Below are 9123 nucleotides of genomic sequence, written 5' to 3' on the forward strand. Positions count from 1 at the left end.
AAGAAAGAAAGAAAGAAAGAAAGAAAGAAAGAAAGAAAGAAAGAAAGAAAGAAAGAAAAGATCCCCCCCAACACACACAAATAAAATGGTTAGAGAACATCACTGGAAAGATATAGACATCATTTCAAAGAACACATACAAATGTCCCAACAGGTACATGAAAAGATATTCAGCATCACTTATCATCAGGAAAATGCAAATCAAAACCACAATGAGGTATACTTCACACCTCTTAGAATGACTGTTATCAAAAAGACAAGAGATAATGTGTTCACAGGGGTGTAAAGAAACAGGAACCCTAGTTCACTGTTGGTGGGAATGTAAACTTGTGCAACCATTATGAAAAACAGTATGGAAGTTCTTCAAAAAATTAAAAATAGAACCACCATATGATCCAGCAGTCCCTTCTAGGTATATAATCAATGGAAATGAAATCACTATCTCAAAGACATATCTACACTCTCATATTTATTGAAACATTATTCACAGTAGCCAAGACATGGAAACAACCCAAGTATACATCAACAGATGAATGGATAAAGAAAATTTAGTGTATACATACAAAGGAATAATTTAGCCAAGAAAAGAAGGAAATCCTGTCAGTTATGACAATATGGCTAGACTTTGATGGTATTATGCTAAATGAATTAAGTCAGAGAAAGACAAATACTCTATGATTCACTTATATATGGAATCTATAAAAGCCAAATTCATAGAAACAGAGAGCAATTTTTTTGAGAGAGAGAGAGAGAGAGAAGCAGAGGGAGAAATAGAGAATCTTAAGTAGGCTCCACGCTCAGTACCAAGCCCACCATGGGGCTTGATCTCATGACCCTGAGATCATGACCTGAGCTGAAATCAAGACTCAGATGCTTAGCTGACTGAGCCACCCAGGTGCCCCCCAAAAGAGTTGTTTTTAGTTGGAAGGGTCTGCATGGTGTGGGAAATGGGGAAATGCTGGCCAAAGGGTACAAACTTCCCACTATAAAATGAGTAGGTTCTGGGTATCTTATAAGCAGCATGGTGAATATAGCTAATAATACTTAAGGGACTAGAAAGTTGTTAAGAGAATAGATCTTAAATGTTTTTACTGCATGAAAAAAAATTGTCATTATGTGATGTTGATGGATATGTTAACTAACTTTATTGTGGTAATCATGCCACACTGTAGGTTTATCAAATTATCACATTATACACCTTAAACTTACACATATATCAATTATATCTCAATAAAGCTGGGAGAAAAGTCTTTTCTTTACATGTACTAAGAACATTCCCTGAATCCCACCTAGTGCATCCTGAGTGTCCCAAGTGCGTCTTTGTTAAATTCATGAATTGGTCATTCACAGGAAGACTTAACTGCCTAATGGCTTAAGATACCCTGCCCAACACACACCAATATACCTGACTTCAACAGAGTGCGAAGTTCTAATGACAGAATTGTGTTTCCAACCATACTGTTCCTCTGAAGGCTTATCATCTGCGTGTCATTTAACCATCCACTAAGTGATTTTCTTTGATCCTCTTTGGATCCCCATTTAGTTTACAAAAGCCTGAAATTTCAAACTCCAGGGAATTTATGACAGATCAGTTAAGAAAATGTACCATTCTCATATCTAACAATACAATTTTGTAATAGAAATCCTGCTCATTCTCCCATCCTTCCTCTTAGCCACTCAAAATAACTGAAGTTAAAATTCAATCCAATTCAATCCCTATTCTTAAGCAAGTGCTAAATCCATCACATATCAGATGATTTTCTACTCTGTATCAAAACTATAAAATTGATTACTATACTATTCAAATAATAGATTATAAAGGAAACCTGCTTTAGCCGAGTTGGCTAAATTGGCCTGCAAACCAGGTTTAAAAAGCAAATTCATTCAGAATAAAATGCTTTAAGATCCTGTTTTTAATGGGAAATTTTTCTTGGCTTTCCCAAATGTAAAAATATGCAATGCTTTACCAAGAACTCTGGTAATAATCATTAGATTATAATTTCCACCATACATAAGTTTTATTAGGCTGCATAAATAAGTTTGTCTTTTATGGGCTTGCTTAGGCTTTCACTCTCAAAATTATTTTGGGAAATAAAGGCTGTATTGAATAATTTGAGACTAACCATGAAATGAATATGACAATTATTCTACTTCAACAGCATTTGGAATTAGTATTTAAATCAAATAGTCTATTTCCTCATTACACAATATAACCCCCTTCTCTCAAAAGCATGAGAGAAGCCGAGAAGACAAGTAATTCTTAAGAATAAAATGAAAAGAAAGAGAAGGTTGGAATAGTAAGAGAAATATCATTAAAAATTTATATTTTACTGAAATATTAATATGTTAGTAGGTATCAACTCTAGTTCTTATGCACGTATTTAAAACCTTCCTTTAAATTTTTGTAATGTTTATTTATTTTTGAGAGAGAGAGACAGAGACAGAGACAGAGTGCAAGCCGGGGAGGGGCAGAGAGAGAGGGATACACAGAATCCGAAGTAGGCTCCAGGCTCTGAGCTGTCAGCACAGAGCCCGAGGCGGGGCTTGAACCCACGAACTGTGAGATCATGACCTGAGCCGAAGTCGGACACTTAACCAAATGAGTCATCCAGGTGTCCCTAAAACCTACCTTTAAAAGTGTTTTTTAGGGTGACTGGCCATCACAATATCCTAAGACTGCTTGGTTTTGGTGCTTTAAAAGTCCTGGCAAATCCCTCAGTCCTTGGCCAACTGGGGCAGGGGTCATCCTACTTTTAATTCACCTACCGATAAATATCTGTATTTTATCATTTTTCCTTCAATGATAAGGTTAGCAAATATACCACACATACCTGAAATTTCTGGTTGCTCTGGATGCTCATGACATTTCTCTCCCACTGATTCTGGAGCCCAGCTGTGTTTTGCCATAAATGCCGAACGGGCCCACCATATGTAGTTTGAAGGCCAGCTCTTAATTTGCCACCCACTTGACTGGAGAAGTAATAAAATGTAATCTGTGAAAAATAAGGAATGTCCAAATGATTATAAAACAGAAGTTCCCAACTGTGAAAAGTATTGAAAATTCTGCGTGTTTTCAAATACCTGACAGGCATGTTGGATATTCGTGGGAAGAAACACTCTGCTTCTTAAGTCTGAGGAAGTAGAATCCACCTTGGAGACCAGTGACAGGAAGTGGGCTGTTAGCAACAATAGCGTGTTACAGTCAGAGCAATCCTTGGCAAACTTATTTAGCACACCATGCAAAAATTCAGGCCCATATGCACATTAGGTCAATATATTTCTGTTTAAAGAATGAAACATGTAACCCCATCATCTGCTTTTGCAAATGATCTGACTGATAGTTTTACTTCATTAGGTAACCCAGCAAAATGGCTCATTGTGATTATATTCCCTATAACATTATCATTGGCTGCAGTCCACAACCCCATTTATCTCCTGTAACATAGAAAGTTAGAGCCTTGCAAAGATGGTATCCAGGGAGAACATGATACTGGGACTGCCCACCAAAGTAAGCAATTCAATGAAAGATGCAAAGGGGTTCACTGTTTGCTGTGATTTTCTCTAGAAAGAATTGGATCAAAGAGTCGTAGCTTTCCCCGGGATCATAGAGAACAATGCAGAGCCCTGACGTTCTCCCGCATAGTGCGGTAGGGACTATGCCAGCGGACGGTTACTGTTTAGAAGACAGTAGAATGTAGAACATTCCCTGGGCTTTCATAAATTTCCACAGTGCCTGACAAGGTTATAGTGTGTAATTGGGGAACCGCTGTGTTCTACTACTCTATTTGGCGTTTTGCTATTTGTCAGAAGGAATGACAAAATGATATTCATGATTATGACAACCTATCTACTGAGTTATTCATGGTAGTTTAAAGCTGGATTGGAAATCAAATTTAATTATCACATCGTTGCGAGAATCGATAGCAAAATTAAGAAACCTAAAAAACCTCTTCTGCTCTACACCTATTCCAAAACTGTACCCTAATTAAGTAGAAAATAATGACATTAATGATTGTTATAAATATGGCCAGAGGCATAACTGACGTCCCTACAATAACGGAAAACCATCCTGAGGATGTATTCCCTGGAATAATGACATAAACATAATTTAGATGAGCTGCTGGTATCACAGTGATAAAAGTGGACAATTACTAGTTGGCTCTTGCTTCATTTTCAGAAGGTAAAGCAAATGTCAAGCAAGTAAATAATCCACTAAGCATATGAGATATATTTATTTTATATTATTATTTACATACAAGTGTTATGTAAATAATATTAGCAATGCAAATGGTAATAGTATTCAACAGGCCCTAAGTTATTATTTATAAGTATTCACCTATTAAAAGCATCGATGAGATATACAGAAAATTTTCATTTATCAAGGAAATTACTTGGGTAATTTTCATTTATTATTACTCGAGATAAATTTTCATTTTTCAAGGAAATTACTCAATTACTTGAGTTTAGGCTTAAAAATAAGATTTGACTCTATTAAACAACAGGCTAGCATTTACAATAAAATAATAAATTATTTCAATACTTAAGTAGCATGTTTTATAAATATAAAGTACATCATTTGGTACATAACACTGTAAATTATTCTGTATTTTGTCAAAAAACCTAAACACTCATCTTCAGGTTATCATAAAAAGAAAACTTTGAAATTCAGAAAACAGCTTGAGATCTTTTGACACTTATCGAGTAATAAACTTTCTTTTCATGGGTGAAAACAAAAACAGCATTCAAAATGCACCCAATACCAATATCTATTTTCTACCTTCAATTCCAATTTAGTGGCAATAGGAAGCATTTTTTGAAATGCACACTCAGTTTTCCCTTGCTCCCTATGGTGAGTATAGAATTTCTTTAATTCATAGATGAAGATGTTCCTCAGGGACAAATACCATCTTATAGAAAACTCCCTCTTGTTTTCCATAGGACCTTAGTCATCATGTCTACGGGTATAAAAGAAAGAAGCACATTTTTGGCAGCATAAGTTTTTCCCACATGTCCCATCCTTCATCTTATACCCCCTCCTACTGCTGCGTCTGACCACTGAGAAGAGACTTAAGAAGCTGATAACCAAAAATGTATCCAATGTTTTCTGTACACACCCCTCTCCTCCCTTATAGTAGCCCTATGAGCAATCACATCACACACATACACAAATATAATTGTCACCGTTGTAAATTGTCTATTAATCTCTACCATATTCATTTCAGTTTGTTGATATCATTCATAAATTCCCATTTTATACCTGCATCCATAAAAGCCACTGCATAGCATATCTTTAAAACGTATTTCAAAGAATCTCATGGCAAATTGCTAATTATTCAAATGACAAAATAACAATAGTGTCATTTTATTGATAATGTTAAATGTTTATATTAAAGGGCTTTCAAAAAAAAATTTTTTTTTCTCAGTTGCTGGGTAAGTGTTGGAATAAAATCCTAACATAACCCAAGATTGATGACCAAAAAAAAAAAAAAAAGGAAGTATATAAAATATGAAAGCAACAAAAACCATGAATCAAGTCTGCAGGGCTAAATCCAATAACTTCGGCAGTGCATTTCACCAGCCTTGATCCTCAGGAAAAGATAACGTAGAATTTTCAGTGTCACTGTCTTCAACTATTATTGACAGCAGCCTTGCATTTCTTCCTTTTCCCAAGTTCTAAGTGATTAATAGGAATGCGTGGGAGCAGAAGGAACATAAATCCTACTGGCATGTTACAGAGTAACCAACTGGCTCAAAGGAACTTAAAAAAATTGAGTATTCTGACAGTGAGATAATATCAGTTCTCAAGAACATTTCCCCAAAAATCAGTCTGCAGGAATGGATCATCATGACAAGGTCCAAGGCCCGAAGCAAAGGGTAAAGCACCAAAACTTTTGGAAAGGCAAAAGTGTTGTCTTCTATGACAGAAATGTGGCTAAGTTCAGATAACAGAGAAGAAATAATAGTCTTCGATATAAACTGCTTCAAGTTGTTAAGTTCTATGTGTTAAATTTAACACATAAATATAAGTTTGTCTCATACCTGCTTGTTAAACTAACAAGCTCATCACAACCACATAATATTTGCTAAAACTGTATCTCCTAAAGGATGTCCTCAAATACTAATCTCTTAAAATGGCTGGCAACGTATAACTGAATGCAGCCATATCAATTTAAGCCTGCCTCAGTGATCAGGAGCTAGAGGAATCACTTCAGTGGATCGTAAAACTTGATTTTACACATGAGGGTGATGTTAACCAAAATGCCAATGAAAATACCCCTCAGAATTTACTCCTCTGTAAAGGCAATGGGAAAAAAAACTCCCCCCCCCCAAAAAAAATGGCCATAGCAAGGCTTAGCAAACTGGGGAGCTTTTATTGAAGGAATAGTGGAATCTCAGTAAAAACAGTGAGTTTAATGGGTTTTCTTTTTAACTCGTCTTATTCCCGTTGTCCACTTCCAGCTCCAGAACAACTTTGAGACATAGCAGCCCAGCATGGCATCCGCAACAATAAGCAGAATAGAGTTAGAGCTCTGTCAAACCTTCATTACCAAATAATTGTCATCATTTGACATGTGTGGTATTTCCTGAAAGACCCCACTTACAAGGCTGTCTGAAATTCACCCTATTAATACCCGGTCCACCAAAAAAATTCTTCTTTGCAGCAAGCATTCGAGCCAGTTGTGGTCACTCTGTGACATGCAGTAGATTTATGTTCCTTCTGCTCCCACGCATTCCTATTAATCACTTACAACGTGGGAAATGGAGGGAACCCAAGGTAAGTAGTTTAACTGTACATTTGCCTGAGGCTATGGATAATAATAGTTGGGGCTTAAGTAGGCTAACCAAAAAGCTTAAAGCAAACTCTGAGGAATGAGATGTCACATAGGAGCTTTGAAATGCTCCTACTTTTCCTGCAAATCTAGATAGACATGTTCATGCACAGGGCTGTACACATGCTCTGGAAAGACCTGAAAAGGCCCTCTGCCCTCATCTCTGGCTGACTTTGAGGCTCTATGAAAGCAGAACGTTAAAACTAAGACAGAGTTGTGAACTTCCTGGTTTTGCTGAAGGTGCATCCCAACATGCATACAAAGCCCCTCAACAAACACTGGGGGATTTATTGATTCCAGGGATTTAAGGAACTCTCTTTTCTTTTTTTTTAAAGTTTATTTATTTATTTTTGAGAGAAAGAGAGAGTGAGAAAGAGTACAGGGGAGGTAAAGAGAGGGGGAGAGAAACAATCCCAATTAGGGCTGGATCTCACAAACTGTGAGATCATGACCTAAGCCAAAATCAAGAGTCAGATGCTTAACCGACTGAACCACCAGGTGCCCTGGAACTCTCTTTTCAATCATTAACTGACCACTAATCTGACCATGCAGAGAATTTAGTGGCTACACATGAAAAAAAAAAAAAAAAAACTACAGAATTGGTCTAGAAAAGTCACTAAACTAAAAAACAACAAATAAAACAAACAACTATAACAACAAAATGTGAAAGGGAGGAAGCAAGACTCTCAGATTTGTCATGTTATACTGTTTTAAATTCCATGTTGCAAAAGAAATTGTGAGAAATGTAAAGAAACAAGAAAATATGACCCGTGCAGAAGAAAAACAAATCAATAGAAAGTGTCTCTGAGGAAGCCAAGGCATTGGACCTACTGGATAAAGACTTTAAATCAGCTATTTTAAATCTTTCAAAGAGCCAATGGAAACCATATCTAAAGTACTAAAAAAAAACCCGTATGAATGATGTCTCACGAAATAGGGAATATCAATAAAATAGATGATTGAGAACATCAAGAAATATAAACCATAAAAATCAAAAACTAATCATTATAACTGGTTGTTATAATTGATAAAAATAAAAATTAGAATTCACTGTTGATGGGCACACAATATATAAAGATGTACTTGAGGCAGTAAAGGTATGGAAAATGGAGATAGATAAGACAAATATCCTTAATATACTACTTCAATTAAATTGGTATGAATCCAATCTAGTTTGTTGTAATCCCTAGGCAGCCACTAATAAAATAATTCAAAAAATACATAGTGAAAAATTAAATTAAGGTGATATACTACAAAATATCTGTGTAACAGAAAATAGTAATGGAGGAAAAGGGTAACAAGAAAAACAGGAGACAGACAGAAAGCAAATAGCAACTGGCAGCTGTGAAGTCCATCTTATAAGTAATTATGTTATATGTAAATTGGTTAAAGTCCCCAGTCAAAGCTCCAAGGTTGGCACATTGTATAAAAGTATGATCCAATAATATAATTATCCAAAGAGGGTGAAAATAAAGGGATATGAAAACCATAATATACAAATAATCACTAAAGAAGATCTGGAAATTCAGGAAAAAAATGAACATGCACAAAAAGATTTGCTATTAGAGACAAACGAGTACAATTTATAATGATAAAAGAATCAACCCATCAAGAAAATATAATAATTACCAACATATGTTCCTCAAAATAGAGCCTAAAGTATATGAAGCAAAAGGCAATAAAAACAAAGTGAAAATAGACAATTCAACAATAAAAGTTGGAGACTCCAGTACCTTACATTTAAGATTGGATAAAATACTTAGAATATCAGTAAGGAAATAAAAAACTTGAGCAACATGATACTCCTCTTAGACCTAACAGACATATAGAACACTCCATCCAACGACAGCAAAATACATATGCTTCTATGGTGCACACAGAATATTCTCCAGGAATGACCACATTTTAGCCATAAAACAAGTCTCAATATATTTAAGAAGATATGAATTAAACAAGTAATGTTCCAAAGCCACAATGGAGTCATTTGAGTCAAGAGCAGAAAGAAATGTGGGAAAATCCCAAATATGTGGAAATCAAACAACATACTCCTAGGAACTAATGGGTCAAAGGAGAAACCAGAAGAGAATTAGAAAATACTTGAGATAGGGGCATATGGGTGGCTCAGTAGGTTAAGCATATGACTTCAGCCAGGGTCATGGTCTCCCAGCTCCTGGGTTTTCTCTGAGCTGAGCCTGGAGCTGCTCTGACTCTGTGTCTCCCTCTCTCTCTCTGTCCCTATCCTGCTCGTGCTCTGTGTCTCTCTGTCAAAAATAAATGAACATTAAAAAAATATT

This window comes from Herpailurus yagouaroundi, unplaced genomic scaffold, assembly GCF_014898765.1.
Source record: "Herpailurus yagouaroundi ecotype Mexico unplaced genomic scaffold, PumYag 203, whole genome shotgun sequence".
Classification (NCBI taxonomy): Eukaryota; Metazoa; Chordata; class Mammalia; order Carnivora; family Felidae; genus Herpailurus; species Herpailurus yagouaroundi.